General features: G+C 57.0%; 1 long non-coding RNA gene across 3 annotated transcripts; it reads right to left on the bottom strand.

Annotated features, from left to right (window-relative positions):
• Positions 1–69: 69 nt before the first annotated feature.
• LOC123947385 lies at positions 70–15,303 on the bottom strand. 3 transcript variants are annotated; one of them, XR_006819749.1, is made up of 5 exons: positions 10,985–15,303; positions 5,882–5,942; positions 4,588–4,834; positions 2,640–2,826; positions 70–1,577 (listed from the first exon to the last, which is right to left on the bottom strand). It is a non-coding gene; the product is annotated as an uncharacterized LOC123947385 (long non-coding RNA). The 3 variants fall into 3 exon arrangements; XR_006819750.1 differs by having other exon boundaries at positions 70–2,826; positions 5,882–5,939; XR_006819748.1 differs by having other exon boundaries at positions 70–2,826.
• Positions 15,304–16,894: the final 1,591 nt, after the last annotated feature.

The following is a 16,894-nucleotide window of genomic DNA, read 5'->3' on the forward strand; positions in this document are numbered from 1 at the left end:
CTCTCTCTCTGCCTGCCTCTCTATTTACTTGTGATCTCTCTCTGTCAAGTAAATAAATAAAATATTAAAAAAAAAATGAACAACTTGCCCAAATGGGCAAAGACAGGAATATTCACGGCAACACGCTGCTACAGCCAGCGAGGGCGGATCATAAAGTCATCTATAAGAGAATTGACAAATGATACATACTTACTCTATAGGAGGCTGTATGGTAACAAAATGAATAAATTAGTTACATGTATCAACACAAATGAATGTCACAATGTTAAGTGAAAAAAAGTTGAGTATGAATGCACGTGCTATTTAATTCCAATTTTTAAAGTTAAAAAAATGCTAAACACTAAATTCAGAAGAGGGGTTGCCTCTGGGTATTGGTTGGGACTTTGATCAGTGAGTAAGGAATTCAAGGGGCTTGAGTTTTATTGTCCTGCTTTATTTCTGGTGGCAGAGGGAATATATGCCGCTATTGTGACATTATTTATGGTTTCTCCCATGTTATAATGTTGACAACACATGACCACTGCAGAGCTCTTACTGCGTGTCTGTGACCACACTCGGAAAAGGATTAGACAACGAATGAGCAGTGTTCACTAAGAGGATGGAGGGGTTGGGACAATCGATAAGATCTGTGATCGTAGTTTAAGGACAAAATGCAAGGAGTGGTTCCAAGGAGAGGGAGCGTCGCCAGGGCAGCAGGGAGACAAAAGATTGGAGTGCTGGGTAACAGGTGAGTCTTGGCCACGGCAGCAAGTGATATAGGTCGGGTTCCCCCAAGAGGCGGATGCTTGCATGCGGGTGGCTTCCTAGGGAGGAGAGGTTGAATGGTAAGGGGTCCCTGGCCCTGCAGAGATATCCTGAATTGGGACCAGAGTGTGGGGCCTTTGCACTGTGCACAAACCAGTCATTGCATGGCGGTGTCCATGCAGCTGTGGGCAGCTCCATGAGGGACTTCTCTGAGCCATCAGCAGCCAGCACTCCCGGCCACAGAGGAAATGAAACCCTCGTCCTCGGGGTGAACCTGGACAGCACACCGTAGTGCTGCCTGCAGTCCACCTTGGCACCACTCAGACCCCCGAGTGTCACACAGGTCACCATTGGAAGAGCTTCTCCAGGATTCTGCTTGCTTCCTTTTGTGGAAACTTACAAGAGGAAGGTTGACAGAATCTTGGAGCCACATCAGTCAATCGCTCTGTGCCCCGCCCACTTCCTATTCCTCTGCCCTTACCCACTGCAGACTCGCTCTGCGGAGGGAATCTCTTGCAGATTCTGGATGAGCTACCTGGTGGGGTGACCCAGACTCTCATCCCAGAGGCTTCAGACCCTCGATCATCACACCCCTCTCAGCCCACAGCTGCCGTACTTGTCCACATGCCATCAAAATTGGGCAGAGGGGTCAGTTCGTGTAGGTGCCAGACGTGTAATCCGGGCAGTAGCATCCCTACCCCCCCTGGTGGCCGCAGAGAGACCCCTTTCTTCGCCCGGTTAGTCTGCTGGCCCAAGGAGCCTTGACTCGACATTGAATCAGACTCTTACCGCATCCTTTTCTGGCAGCATTCCCCCTCTGGGGCTCGGGACCTCTAGAAGAGGACACAATCACAACTGTGAGAACGGAAAACAAAAGCGGATCCAGTCCCGCATCCCTCCCCCTGATTCCCACACCCATGTCTTTACTTAAAGGGGTCACGGGCACATAGGGCGCCCTGACTCAGGGGCTATCAACTCTGAGCTGAAAGGAAGCTCCATTGCTCTGTCTGGCAGCAGCTTCTGTACAGTGCAACGTACGTGGGAGGACCCCTGCGCCCCGCAGCCACGGGCTCACCGCTACCATCTCCTTTGCTGTAAGTGGGTCCCCTGGACCAGCGCAAGTTTGCACAGAGCCTGGAGGCTGGATCAGACTCCCTGAATCCCACACACAGGGCACATGTCCGTGAATCACCGGGTCCTATTGCCTCCGCTCACATCCCCCGAGACCAGCCTACGCACAGGGGATGCCAGCGAGAGTAGTCTGGCCGGGCATCCGTTCCCCGCGGAGACTGCTGGGTTCTGCTACGGAAGAGCGGCGGGCTGGGCGTCGGTGGACAGCCGCGCCGCGTGCCGGCCTCACAGGCTGTGCCCTCTGCTCCCGCCACCGAAACCAATGAGGAAAGACGCGCCGCGTCAGCCTCCACCGCAGGGGTGTGGACGTGTGGAATCTGCGGCTGCTGGGGGGAGGCTTGGGAGCACTGAGTCCTGTCCCTCCCCACCTGCTTCATGGCTCAGGCTGTGTCCTCTGTCCCCCTTCCCTCCGACTCGCCAGCGTGCCCAAGGTCCGAGGCCTAGCTCAGATGACACCTTCAGCGGGAAGAACAGGACGCTGGACTAGGAGCGCTTTGAACCCACACAAAGGCCAGAGGCGGGCGGCTGTTGTGATGTTCTGTTGGCTGAGTCACTCGGTGCTGTAGGGGACTCTGAGGTGCACTCTCCCCCAGCACCCAGGTACCCAGTCCCCACTGCAGGGACAGCTGGTGCTGCCCATGGCCAGCCCGGACTCTCTGGGAACCGTCTGTCCTGCGTCCAAGGGAGCTGCCTCACCGCCAGGCCAGCCTGTGCCCAGTGACTGGCGGGTGTGGAGAGACAAAGACCCAGCCCCCTGTTCTCACCTCATGCCACCCCGGAAGGGCTGTCCCAGCTCTGGGCTCTCTAGGCAGGTCAGATCGGACAAGGTCATCGTGCTGCGTGTAGTTCAACCTCTGCTCGTCCCATCCTGCCCCGCGTCCCTCACTTGCTCACGGGCACGGCTCCCAAGGGCACCCTTGGTGCAGCCGTGTATGTGCGAGTCAGGGTTTCCTGGGAAAACAGAAGCAAGGCAGGGCGTGTAAATGGAAATGTATTATAAGGAATTGGTTCGCACAATTATGGAGGCTGAGAAGTCCCCCGACCCAGCGCCTATAAGCCAGAAGGAGAGCCGGCGGGGGAAGGTGAGCTAAATCCCAGCCCAAGCAGCGAGGCAGGCAGGAACAGGACGAGTTCCTCCTCCTCCTCCTCCTCCCTCTGTCACTGAGGCCCACGCACGCTGGGGAGGGCCGTCTACTTTCCTCCTTTGCTCCGAGTCTGCCAATCCAAACTCAACTTTCACCCGGGAACACAATGCAGATACACGAGAACGGAGTTAATCCTGGCACACCATGGCCAGTCTGTCCAGCTGACACAGAACATTACCCATCACCCAATAAACCTCCTCCAGGGGCATTTCCTCAGATCCACTGGCTCAGACGAGACTAATACAACTGAGCTCAGGCGTGCTGCCTCATGGTCACAAGATGGTGTCCCAGCTCCGTCTATCACATGCTCATGCCAGTGTCCCAGCTAGACGGCAAGGGAGGGAGGCCCAAGGAGAAAAAGAAAAAACGACTTCTCCCCAAGTCCTGTTTTATCCAGGAAGGGCAACCCTCCCCACCCCCGGCGGTTCCTTAGAAGGCGGAACTGAGTCAGGCCCTGAAGGAGAGACCAGTCACTAGGGAGAAGCGGCTGCTGGCTTGGACTCAGTAGAACTTCCCCTCGGGGGGAGGAGAGGTCACTTCCCATCTAAGCAAAAGGTCTCAGCCCACTAGGAATTCAGGCTGCTGTTTGCAGGGAGGCAGGCAGATTGGCTGGTGGGAGGTGGAAGGTGGGAGATACCAGAGGCACCAGGGAACGTTCCCAGGGCGTCACCTAGAACTCAGAAAACACAGCCTCCACTCCTGACTCCTAGTCCCACGCCCACCACTCCCCACCCACACCCACACCCCTGCAGCACACCGACCTCGGCCACCCCTGACACCAGGGGGGAAAGGCCCCCAGCGGCCTCTTGTGGAAGCAGAGACAGGAGACAGGAGCCAAACGGGACCACTGACCGAAAGAAGGAAGGGGGAAGTGCCCAGCCCACAGGCGCTGCGGGTCAGCCTCAGGCACCGAGTCCTTCCACAGCACCCTGTCCCCACCACCCCGGGCTTCTCTGCCCTTTGCCTTCACAGACAGCTGGAGGTGGCCCCCCGCCCCCCAGGGAACCTGCTCCGTCTGAGGGAGGCTGTGCGTCTGGGGGATGGGACGCTCTCTTTGCTGGTGCCCGACAAAGCCTCTTGTGGCCAAGAGACCTCAGACTGAGTTTTCCGCCGCACACTAACTCCTGCCTTGCAGAGGGGAAAGGAAATAAATCCCCATTCACAATGACCCAGAGCAACGCAGGTGCCCTAAAATCTTAGTCAACTTCTGTCCATCTGCCTCTGGTCAGTTCCAGGGACGGGCATCCAAAACCAAAACTCTTACTAATGGGGAGAATTTAAACCAGAAATTTCTGTCTCCCAGCAAGAGGGCATGGGATTTGGCCTGAACACCCGATCCAACCATCATCCAGTGGTCCCCACGGTGGGGGGCTGGGAAACAAAGGCTGCCCTGGTGAAGTACCAGGCCCGGGCACTGGGCGGCAGACTGCGTCCCCAGCAGCACCCCACAAAAAGAAGGCACACCCCCTTGCCCAGAGACTTACTTCTGAGGAGCTGCTTGAGACAGGCCTGGGGCTGGGCAGGAAGTTCTCTCAGCCCCCACCCCAAGATTTCCCTGCTAACTCACCCGCCTGCCCGCTCAGTTCTCATCAGCTTGGCTTGAAGCGAAGTCTTGGTTTTCTTGACCTCCGGTCATCCGGGAGGGGCAGAAAGGATCTCTTCTCAGCCAAGTTAATTGTTCAGGCTTCTCTGCGTTTGGATGGGCCAATTTCAGGCCTGGGATGCCTCGATGTGTCTCTCGGGAGTTTGCTGAGCGAGCCACCCCAGCTACAGACTGTGCGGGCTCCGGCTGACATCCCGGATAGCCCACGCCCCTGAGTGCAGAGAGGACAGTCCTGTTTGTACGGGTATCCCAGGGCTGCCAAGGGAGATGACCACCAGCTAAGGTGCTGAAAACAGCTCAGCTTGTTTCCTGCAGTTCTGGAGCTCAGCAAGTCCAAATGCAGGGTCACAGAAGGACTAGACTCAGGGCATGGGCAGGGATGCCTTCCTTCTAGATGCTTCCTTGCCTCCCCAGCTTCTGTTAGCCACCCACTGTCCCTGGCTTGTGGCCTCTGCCTGCACCTGGAAAGCTCCAGCCTCTGCCTCTTCCCACTCCAGTTCTCCCAGACCCTTCTCACAGGGACCCGCCCAGAGCACCTCCGCTCCCTCTCCAGGCTCTCAAATTAATCACGCCCACAAGCTCCATATGAAGTAACACACTCAGGGTCTGGGTTGGGGGGGGGGGGGAAGATGCAAAGATCTTTGGAGACCATTATTCAACCAACTGTCATCTTTCATGACATCTAGCAAAAGTTGCCAGTTTTCCCCCCATGAATGATGGGGCCCTCCTTCCCGCCCCCGCCCCTCACTCAACTTGGTCCTTTATAGAATTCAGGGTCTGCCCCCAAACACATCCCACTTCCTAGTACAGATGAGTGCGTGAGTGGGAGTCTGGAGAAGGGCTGGAACAGGACGATGGCCCCCTTGAGGTTCCAGCGTGCTTCTGTGGACCACCTGGACCATGTGCCCACCCCTGAACCAATCACCGTGGCCAGAAAAGGCCACACTGGTGTATGGGAGCGTAAGGGATGATGGGAGTCCATCCTTCCAAATACTGTGGCTGCTACCCAACAAGGGAGGGGTGGTGAGGATGCCAGGGGGACCCAATGGTTATTACACCACCCAAGGTGGGAGCCGTGTTGACACACTGACTGATTTTTAATGGCCTAAAAATGCTGACTTATTTGTTAACATTTTTTGACTGGACAAAATATACATATATGCCTGGCACAGTGTGAATATATGGAAATCTCACAAATACAGAAGTAAAGGGGGTCTGGATGGCTTGGTCCATTGGGCATCCCAGACTCTCATCTCACCTCAGGTCTTGATCTCAGGGTCGTGAGTTTGAGACCAGCTTCATGCTGCTCGTGGTGTCTACTAGAAAAAAAAAATAATAATAATAAATAAACAAATAAATAAATAAGGAAGTAAAAGTCCCCAATAGGAAACAGTCCAATTTTTTTTTTTTTTTTAGATTTTATCCATTTATTTGAGAGAGAGAGAGAACATGAGAGGAGAAAGGTCAGCAGGAGAAGCAGGCTTCCCGCCGAGCAGGGAGCCCGATGTGGGACTCCATCCTGGGACTCCAGGATCAAGACCTGAGCCGAAGGCAGATGTCCAACCCACTGAGCCGCCCAGGCGCCCAGAAACGTCCAATTTAAAAGACTAAGTGCATTTTTAAAATGTTTTGAGGAAACCGATCACGGGACACATTAAAGAGGCAAGGCAAGGAGCAAATGAACAAACAACAATGGACTTTAGCAATGTTTACAATTAAAAAATCAAGGACACGCCACTTGCAGACAGACCAACGACGAGGAAAACAGACAGCGGGAGCAGAAACGAGCGTCCCATCTGTGCGGCACCGTGTGACCAGAAGCATCTAGAGCCCTGAACACACGTGTGCCTCGACCCTGCAATTGCCTCCAGAGGAATCATCCTAAGGAACGGTGGGGCGAGAGAGCCAAGGTCCGTGCCCATGGGGTTCACTGGGCTGCAGACAGCGGCGAGCCGGCAGCCGTCTGAACGAGTGAATGAGGAAACCCCGATGCAGGGCGTGAGACCCCCATGTAACAGGGTGAGTGCAGCCTTTAGAAACAAAGACGTGGATCTGCACTTCCTTCTTACAGAGAAAAGTGGACGGCTAAGTGGAAACAGCAGGTGGCAACCTTTGTTGGAAAAAGTCTTATCTGGGGGCGCCTGGGTGGCTCAGCGGGTTAAAGCCTCTGCATTCGGCTCAGGTCATGATCCCAGGGTCCGGGGATCGAGCCCCGCATCGGGCTCTCTGCTTGGCTGGGAGCCTGCTTCCTCCTCTCTCTCTCTATCTGCCTGCCTCTCTGCCTACTTGTGATCTCTATCTGTCAAAAAAAATAAATCTTTAAAAAAAAAAAAAAAGAAAAAGTCTTATCTGCAGACACGGAAGAAAAATTCTGGAAGGGCGTTGCGTCAGTTACAGTGACCCAGATGAAGAAAGCACAATTAGCTGACGTAAACAACTAAGGGTTGGATGGGGTCAGTGCTTGGCGAGTCCGCGTAGGAGGAAGGCTTGGACATGGCTCCAGCCCGGGCGCAGACGTGCTTCTCTGCATGGTTCTCAACTCTGTGCCCCTCCAGGCGGAGACCTCGTCCCCCAGAATGCCGGCACAGGGCCTGCGGGCTTCCCGCTCTCCTCTCTGCGGGACAGTGGGAGTCTCGCTTCCCGGAGCTTCTCTCCAAGTGCAGAGGGGACCCTCATGGCCCACCTTAGGCTCAGATCACCTGCTGACCCAAAGCAATCACTCTGCCAAGGAGGACAGGCTCACTCGGAAGACGCCGACACGCTCCCACTGTCTGCCTCCGGGTGGAAAGTAGTAGGAAGCTGTTTGTTTGAAAATATTTTGTATGTTAAGAAACTTCCAGAAACCTTTCCAGGCTTAACTTCCACACGTATCACGTGACCTGCGTCATTGCAGTAAAATTCCCTCTTACGGACGCCGGCCACCGCTTCTTCGGACACTCCTCGCTGCGTGTCCTGTGTATTTTCTATGGGCGGGTTTCAGTATTTTCTATGGGCAGGTATTTCTGCTTTGGATCCAGCCCTGCCCCGTCAGAGAATCTTAGTTCTGATGGTTTCTCTTTTTTTTTAAACTTATAAAATAAGTTAAAATGTTTTTATTGTAAAGAAAAGCAAGAAGGCAGAGACCACGGAGGGCCTTGCCTGATGAACCTGGGAATGACCGCTGGACTTCAGGGACGAGAGAGGTCAGGGCAGGTGTGCGCTGCGGGAACCGCCTTCAGACCACCTGCCCGGTGACTCGTCCTGGAGCACGATGCTCCCAGATTGTTCTCCGGACACCCTGCCGTGGGACCAGTGTTGTCCCGGACCACTGCGTGTGCGGGTTTTGGGATGACATGGCCGTAATCGGCCCCTTTCCCACAGGAGAAGCTGCAAGACACGAGCTGGGGAAGGTTGGAACCACATTCCCTATGCGTGGAGAAAGGGGCAGCAGATGAGGGACAGGAGAACAGCCTGGACCTGGCCGTTCTGGAGCCTCACCTGTCCCTTACCCACGCAGAGGCCCATCACTCCTGCGGTGGCCATCCTGGGAACTTTGGCAGCCCACCGGGAGGCAGGCGTGGGGCCAACCCCAGACAGCCTCAGCCAGGGTGGGCTCTGAGACCCGGGCATGTCAGACTCACTGCAAAGCAGCGGTCACAGCTGAGTCGTTGGGGGGGTGGGGGAGGGGAGAGCCATGCTTCCCTTTCCATTTACCTTCCCAGCAAAGAAGGAAAGAAATGAAATTTGCTCATGTTTAGACTATGAACCGATAGAGGTACATGCACATAATTTATAAATAAATATGTACAGATTTGTGTTTTAAAAAATTTTTAACCAATAGACATGGGAAATAAAGTTAGAAATGTTCTGCTACAAACTGCTCTATTTCTACGTCACGTTCTACTGCCAGTAAGTTAGTGACACCCTCTTTCCTTCTAAAGTACAAAATGCCTCCCCCCCTCCCCTGGCCTGCTTGGTGGGCTTGCTCCACGCAAGCTGGCTTTTCCAGCAAATGGGAAAGGTCACGTGTTACCCTTACACCTGTTCGGCGTCTCTCCGAAAAGGGTACAGTCCGGCATGCCGTTCCCCAAACCCCCACTCCCCAAGCAGGGGCTGTGCCCCGCCCCATACATTGTAGCTGCTTCCAGCCTGGTGCTGCCTTGAATTTAAGGTTACAAAGTTTTCAGTGCGGAAAGTATATTTGCAAATGGGGGCAACCTGCCCACGCTTCCTCTAAGATGCCAGTTGGCTGGTAAATGTTTCCTCTTGGTTCCAGGTTTGGGGTGAACATTACAGTGCAGAAACTGCGACGGGCTCAGGTGCACGGGGAAGAAAGGCAGTCAGAAGGGCAGGGACTGCGGCGGCTGGAGAGCAAGGCGACGCACCAGCGCAGGCACGAAACACGCTCTGGGCTTGCCGGGTGCACCGCAGAACTCCAGCCCAAGTTACTTGTTCTTACAGCCCAGAAGCTCAGTGAACTGCACTAAAATTGAATTCTGGAATCCGGTCTTTATGCACCCAGCTCTGTGACAATAACAACAAGCCCCAAGGTGCGTGGGCGCACTGTGGGGTCTGGCCACTCCTTGTCATCCTCCTATTTCCGGATGACCTGTAGATACGGCTGATTCTTCCAAAGGAGGACGGTAGCTGCTCAGCCAGATCTCTCTGAGACACGGTGCGGGGACAGGGACAGCCCTTCTGGGGAGGTGAGGCTCCCTGGTAATGCATCTGAAGATGCCCCCTGCTCAAGGGACCAAGCCCCAGGGCAGACCTGCTGTCAACTGACCCTGGGCCCCATCGCAGGGACTTTGGCAATGCCTCAGCTTCTCCAACACTGTGTGTCCCCAGGCACAGGCAAGACCTCAGGAGACAGCCTTAGGCAGCAACAGGGAGGCTCTCAGTGCAGGAACTTCCCAGTCAACCTCTTACTGCACACGCAGTCCCTCTCAGCTCTCGCTCTTGGCTCTCGCGTAGCTTCCCACGCCCCTTCCCCTCCACATCTTCAGCCCTGCAGTCCCACATCACCTGCCCCCACGCACCCCGGACCTTCAGGATCTGGATCCTCCCAGACACTGGGGAGCAAGGAGGCTCTGCGGGGAGTCGAGTCCCTTGCTGCAGCTTCCACCAGTGACCTCTAGGTGGCACGGAGCGGCGCGAAGATCTGGGCCCTGCTCCAGGCCGGGAAGGAGCAGAGGCCCGCGTGGAAGACGCAGAAGGTTTGCTGGGAGTGGGGCCCTGGTGCTTGAAATGTGATGCCTGGGCGAAGTCCCAGAAGCCCTGTGGGAGGCCGGTCCTCCAGGGCTTCCTGAGCCTGGTAGCCTGCTCTGTGCCCCAGACACTGGGACAGCCAGGGAGCCCGAGACTGGGACCACCCCCCGCCCCCCGCACACCCCCAGCCCCTGAATGTGAACTGTGTGCCGGAGGTGCTGCCGGCAGGGGCGGAAGCCCAGGCCAGCCAAGCAGGCACGAATAGAGTCCCTGGTGTGGGTCCATGATGCCGGGCACGCTGCCAACAGACGGGGCTGGCAACACCCCCTGGGCCCCGACGCTGCGGAGACGCCTCCCCTGCCTCGCTCCTGGCGTAGAGCGGGCTGCACCTGCAACCTGGCCCCGCGGCTCGGGCTGCGGCGGTTTCTGGTAGGCGACAGGCTCCCACCCCACCGGGCCTGGACCCAAGGAGAGAGCGCTGGAGGAAGGAGGTGGGACACTTAAGGGCGCCTGCTCTCCTTTCAAGCCCCAGGGAAGCTGCTGGTGCATGACTGGTGGCTGAACGGGGGCTTCCCTCGTGGGCTCCCAGCCCCGGGGGTCACTCCTGCGAGCCGTCAGAGCGCTGCTGGAACCCCACGTGGAGCAGCAGTGGCCCCTGGGGATTTCGGGCTCCTGGCCAGGAGCAAGCCTTGCCCTCCCCGCCCTGCCCGCTTCCTTCTTTCCTCGCTCACTCCTGTCAACCACTGACCCCAGACGCTCCTCCACGGCCGCCCGCCTCGGCCACACCTGGTGTCTGAGCGGCCTGGCGTCCTGCCTGAGCACAACTGGGCCGTGGGAACAGTCATCATACCCATGGGGACGAGGCGCCGGGGGAGTGTCAGGGACCGAAAGTTTCAGGGAAATCGGCCGGACCGTGTCTGAGCCTCCCTCTTGCTGGTCTCCCAGGATGCCAGCCAGTGCCAGCCTCTTGGAGCCCTGCCTGCAGCCGCAGCACCACACCGGACGCCCAGGGTCCATGTTCCCTCCTCTTCCGTGCATCCCCCCGCATCCCAGGTATGGCATCCTCGCTCACTGTAACCCGGGAACGACGCCAGAGCCAGCCAGAGAGCCGGCCGGGGTCAGGCAAGCCCAACTCCTTGGAACCGGGCTCAGCCGGCCTCTCCCTAGGCCTCACCTTCTGCATCTGTGAAATGGGGGTGGTAACCAGTCCTCCGTGGTCTCACGGGTTCTTCTGGACGCCTACGCCTGCGCCTGCTGTCAGCAGCACCAACAGACCCCGACTCGGAGGCCTTTGATGCCGGGGGCGGTGGGGGTGGGGAGAAGGGGCAGCCTGGTAACAGAGCATCCTTTAAGTGTCTCCCCGAGGATCTGGATTCGCACTGTGACTCATGGTCATGCTGGCTTCCGCCCGTTTCCTTATTGGAAGAAGACGGTAATGAAAGGGTGATTTTTTTTTCTGCAGTTTAAGCAGGAGACAAAGCAGGCTCTGTGCACCCGGAGACTTTGCCCTTCCTGCTCGCTTTCTGCTTCCAGGGAAGTCACAAGGTGTACGGAGAAAAGAGCAGGTAGAGGCCGGGAACCTCACAGCTATCCGAGCTGCCAGTGGCCCGGAGCCCTCTCCTCCGCACCCCTATTTTGCCCGACGGGCAAGCTGAGGCCCGGAAGTGAGCACTCTATGAAAGGCTGAGCTGGGCTGAGCCCCAGCCCTGGACTCCCAAGCTGGCGGGGGCCACTGCTCCTCTGCCCCAAGAGGAGGCCACCCCCACGGGGGAGGAAGGACAGAGGACAGAGGCAGAGGTACAGCTCCTCAGAAGAGGGAAGGGTGCCAACGAAGGGGCAGGGTCTCTCTCAGGGCCTTACCGCTGGTTCTCGAGTTCTGCAGGGGCTACAAGAGCAGATCAGAGGGACGATTCCGAGAAAGACCACTCTGCTTCCTGACCTTCCGAAGCACTTGCCCACAGGAAAGCCCAGCTGCCTGGGCCCGACCACTGAGACCCACGCTTCTCTTTAAAGGGGAGGGGGTGGTTTGGTACCAAAAAGCGTATTCGGGGCCCAGTGTCAGCAGGAAAGTCCCTGAGTGACCATCTGGCTTCCTGCACCTCCGTGCATGCTTTCAAGGGAATTAGGGCCTGGCAAGGCCGGGGGAATGGCCCCCGGTCACCTGGCTGGCCCCCAGAGCAGCCCCAGACCAGAAGACAGCCATCAGCACCCAGCCAGGGCTCCCCTCACACCAGCCACCTGTGTGGCTCAGGGACACTGGCTCACAGCAGCAGAGACATGTCGCCGGCTCTAGGCCAGGCCCCGTGCAGGCAGCCGGGTGCCAGGTGGCCTCTGGGGCTAGGACAGTGATCAGGGGTCCCCAGGGCCAGGTACAGAGCAGTCCAGTGCCTGGACTCTGGACCCTGGGTGGGACAGGGCAAGGCAGGACCCCACTGTGCCTCTCTGGGCAGGGTGAGGACCTCCCACCACCTGATCGGCCGGGAAAGTGTGCATTACCAGTCCTTGCCCCCCCAACCCCACTGAATCGGGATCTCTGGGGGCCATGCGCCCCCGCCTCCATACACCCTCAGCCTTGGGTCATGGGCAAGCAAGAGGCAAAACTGGGCCTGTCCTCAGAGACAGGGCACCCCCAGGACTCCGCCTCCCCGTGGAAGAACGTTTGGTGTGGAATTTTCCATGACCCACAAAAGTGCAGGGAGGCTGAGGCCGATTGGCTGGCCTCCGGCTCACGTGCAGCTGCTAATTGGCGCAGCCTGTTCTAGTTCCGCTCCAGGCCTAAATGAGGTCACCCGCCCCGTGCTGCCTGCGGCGAGCCCAGCTGGAGGGCCCGAGAGCCCGGCGGCCCCGGCCGTGCCTGGGGGAGGCTGGGAAACCTGGGTCAGGCCAGCCGAGGGTGACTGCCCACGTGAACTGGAAAGCCTGGCCAGGATGCGGGAGGAACTGGACACCCAGGACAAGCAGGTGGTCCCGGGGGCCTACTCTGTGGGGCACGTTCCCGGCCAAGGGGGTCGGCGGCGGCTCTGAGTGGGGAGAAAGGTCAGGGCGGCTGACCTGACATTTAAGAAATTCACGTTTTTGTGCAACCGTCGCCTGTGTGTATTTCCCAGGAATGTGCTCACCTCGAGAGGAAACCCTGTCCCCATCCACAGGGCCTCCACGTGTCCCCTGGCCAGACCTAAGGGCCACTAATCCATTTCCTGCCCCTCCGAATTTGCGGGTTCTGGACTCTTCCTCCGAACGGGGCCCCACGACGTGCAGATACCCACATCCCACCGACGTCCGCGTGGGGAGTCTCTGCCTTCTGCCGCTGGCAGCCTGTGTGCGCGTCCTTGTCCGGGTCGCTGCTTTCAGATAGTTTCGAGTCACAGGCCAGCTCTGTATTACTGCCGTTTTGAGGGGCTGCCAAACTGCTGCTCGGCAGCCGCTCCATTTTGCCTCCCCGACGCCCCCCAGCAATGCACGAGGGGTCCGTCTCTCCACGTCACACCAACCCCTGTTACTCTCCATCGTTCTGTTACAGCACCCCAGGGGGCGTGACACGGTAGTCCTTGGTGGTTCTGATTTATGTCCTAATAACACGAGCATCTTCTCCCGTGCCCCTGGCCATTTGCAAATCTCTGGTGTGGATACAGGATACAGGTTTGATTTCTTTCGGCCGTGATTCTCCACGCAGTGGCTGTTTCAGGTCTCCGTTTTGCCACGGTGGCTGTGGTCTTGTGAAAGCCATTCTGCAGAGCCCACCGTCAGACTCCGGACCCGGAGCTTTCTGGAGAGCCGACCCAACACAGTCTCTGCCTGTGTGCTCCCTCCCCTGTCAGTGGCAGACATCACTAATGGATCACAGCACTCGAAAGCCCAGCGATTTACCCACCCGGCCCCTGTGAATATGCCCTTTGTTGGGCTGTCTGCCCTTGAGGAATTCGCTCATGAGGGGGAAAGGAAAAGAACGGACACAGGTGTCCAGGGGCAGAAACAGAAGCCTAGAGCCGGACAGTGGGCCCCAGGGAGGATTAGGGCTGGTTCTACCCAGAGGAGACACAGGAGCAGTGGTCGGGATTCAGGGGGCTAGTAAGTAACACTCTTCCCACGTTCAGAACCGAGTGAGAGGCGAGACCCAGAAAGCCAAACCAGATCAGCCTGTCAGCTTTACTGCTGATAAAGCCAGGCTGAGCCTCGCAGAGACGACCCGTCGTGCCCACCAGGGGGGCCATACTCCGAAAGACAGGTGAGGACAGGTGCGGGCCAGGACGAGCGGAAATGGGGATCACCCAGCCCTGCTTAGGGGCGTTGCGGAGGACAGTGGGGAGGCTCCCCAAAGCGTTTGGAGAGCTAGTCTGTCACCCGGGAACGGCACTCCCCGGCACCTACCCGACGGTGCTGACGGCAGGTCCGCACACAACCTCGCGCACGGAGGTTCACGGCAGCTAAAGAGCGCCAGCGCCCCAGCGCCCAGCACCTGCTGACAGCAGGCATCCCGCGTGGTCCAGCCCGATGACAGCGGGTGTCATTCTCCCATGCCAAGGAGGGCCCCCCCACGCACACTCCCACATGGATGAATCTGGAAAACCTGATGCAAGGGGAGAGGGACAAAAGTCCCCACGTTGCGTGATTCCATCCATAGGAAACATCCAGAATAGGCAAATCCGTGAGGACAGAAGGTAGACCGGGGGCTGCCAGGGGCTGAGGCGGGAGGGGAGAGGCGGTGATGAAAATGCTCTGAGGGCGATCGTGGTAAGTCCCCTGATGACCAGGGAATCACGTGCCCTCAAGGAGGGAAGCGTGTGGTGTGTGACCTACCGCTCAGCGAGCCTGCGCTGGCGACAGCAAAGCTAGGCGGCAGCAGGTTGGACGCACGGCCCTGGCCCAGGGCAGCCACCACTGAGCGGCCGCTTTTTCTGGGCCCTTGTCTCCTGTTACTTGGCTTAACCCAGACCCTTCCCCACCCCACCCTCCTCTCCCGATCTTGACTCTGACCTGGGGCTATGGCTCCCACAGAGACTGCCCACTCCTGCTTGCACGGTGAACTCTGCACCAGGGACTTGGAGCCTGGGCCAAGGGACCCACTGAGGGACCGTTCCTGGCTCCTGCCGGGGCGGGATCCTTGTGCACTCAGTATATTCACCATCTTCTCCTTGAACTTCCACAACCCTCTCCTTTGTGATTCTGTTTCTTCACTGTGGAGCGTAAATACACATACCCCACTGTTACGTAGTCCTCGGTCTCTACCGGTGAATCATAACCTTTTTTATTGCTTCAGACTGTATTTTTAAGTAATCTCTTCACCCGACGTGGGGCTAGGACTTACAACCCCGAGATCAAGGGTCTCGTGCTCTCCCAACTGAGCCAGCGAGGGACCCCAAAGGATGACCTTTTAATTTCTGCCTTCGGTTCAGGTCATGATCCCAGGGTCCTGGGATGGAGCCCCGCATCAGGCTCTCTGCTCAGCAGGGAGCCTGCTTCCTCCTCTCAGTCTCTGCCTGCCTCTCTGCCTGCTTGTGATCTCTGTCTGTCAAATAAATAAATAAAATCTTTTAAAAAATGACCTTTTAAGTGTAGCTTGACTCCTGTGGTTCTAAGCCAGGTACCCCAAATGGGCTGGTCTCCGTCTGGGTTTTGTTTTCTTGCCTCGTGTTTGTATGTTGTATTGGAATTAGTTGCCCATATTTAAAAATCACAAGGCCCCTCTCTCCTTCTACACACACACACACACCCACACACACACGCACGTGGGGTTCTCCCTTCTCTGTGAAGCCCCAAGGCTCTGCTGTCTGGTTGCCTCAGTCCCGCCACTCCCTGATGTCTGTCCTGGTGTTTCTGTATATAACCCCAGATTTAAACTCACCTTGGTCTCAAGTTAAAATTGCTCCACTGACTTTGCTTGCATTTTCATCATTAGCAGACTTTTACGGCTTTTCTGCCCTCTGCCAGCCTCTGCGCAGGCACCGGGGACTCGAAGATGAAAACGAGGAGGCCCCTGGCCTCCCAGCCCGCCCAGCCAGTACCGTGGCCGTCTCCCGTGCCTGTCCACAGCCTCACCTACCACCTTCTCTCCAGCAGCCTCCTGCTGGGCCAGGCCCGGCCCAGTGCACGGGCCCCTCGAATCCCGCACGTGGAGCGCCAGTCACAGGGAGGACTGGCCGGCCCTGTACTTGGCTTTTCCCAGGCCCCCAGCCCATTTTATGGAGTCGCTCCCCAAAGACTGTGCCTCCTCCAGAGCCTCTCACTTGACATCTAAGCAGAGACAGGAGTGAAGGGAGATCCGGACCACGCAGCCAGCGGAGGGTTGACGGTGGGGGAGAATGTTCAGAGTAACAAACCAAACAAACCAGCACGTTCAAAGGCCCTGAGGTGGGATCACACTTGGCTCTCCACGAAACACCAAGGGGAGGATTTGACTGTGCAGCATGAACTAGGAGCAGAGAGGAGGGAGGTGGGTAAGAAGAGCCCTGAGGCCAGAGGGGGAGGATTTGAACGTAATCTGGATTTCCATCTAAAATGGATCCCATTGGCTGCTCAGTGGAAGCCCGGAGATCAACTGGTTCCAGGAATTTTGTTCGAACAGGCTGTGCTTCCTGGGCTATGGAATTACTCTCCTCACGGGTCCAGATGCAATTTTTAACCTCAGCTCCTAGACCACAGCAATTTCCTGTAAGGAGTTTTAGAGATAAGATACAGGGCTTGTAAATTTCCCTATCCCTGGATTGTCTGCCAAAGTCCTTTGTCCCTTCTCCTGGGAGAGGCAGCCAAGCAAGCAACCAGGCAGGCAACGGCCCCAGTGAGACAGCTTCCTCTCACCTCCAGGTGAACAAAGCACAGGGCCCTGGGATTATTAGGACATCTGAGAAATGGCTTAAAGGGGTTCTTGTTTATCTTTTTGTGGTGAGGATTCCTTGGATGTTTCCATGATAAAAAAGATCTTACCATCACTTTGGTTTCTGATGTAAGGAGGGAAAAATTCTTTCTCTGCCTTCAAGGTCTTCTAGGGCACTAAAAAAATGAAATTTACAGGAAAGAGATTAACAGGAAAAACAAAACAAAACAAAAAAACAAAGCCTTATTACATGCACACAGCGGCCCAAAAAGG

This window comes from Meles meles, chromosome 7 (genome assembly GCF_922984935.1).
Source record: "Meles meles chromosome 7, mMelMel3.1 paternal haplotype, whole genome shotgun sequence".
NCBI classification, from domain to species: Eukaryota; Metazoa; Chordata; class Mammalia; order Carnivora; family Mustelidae; genus Meles; species Meles meles.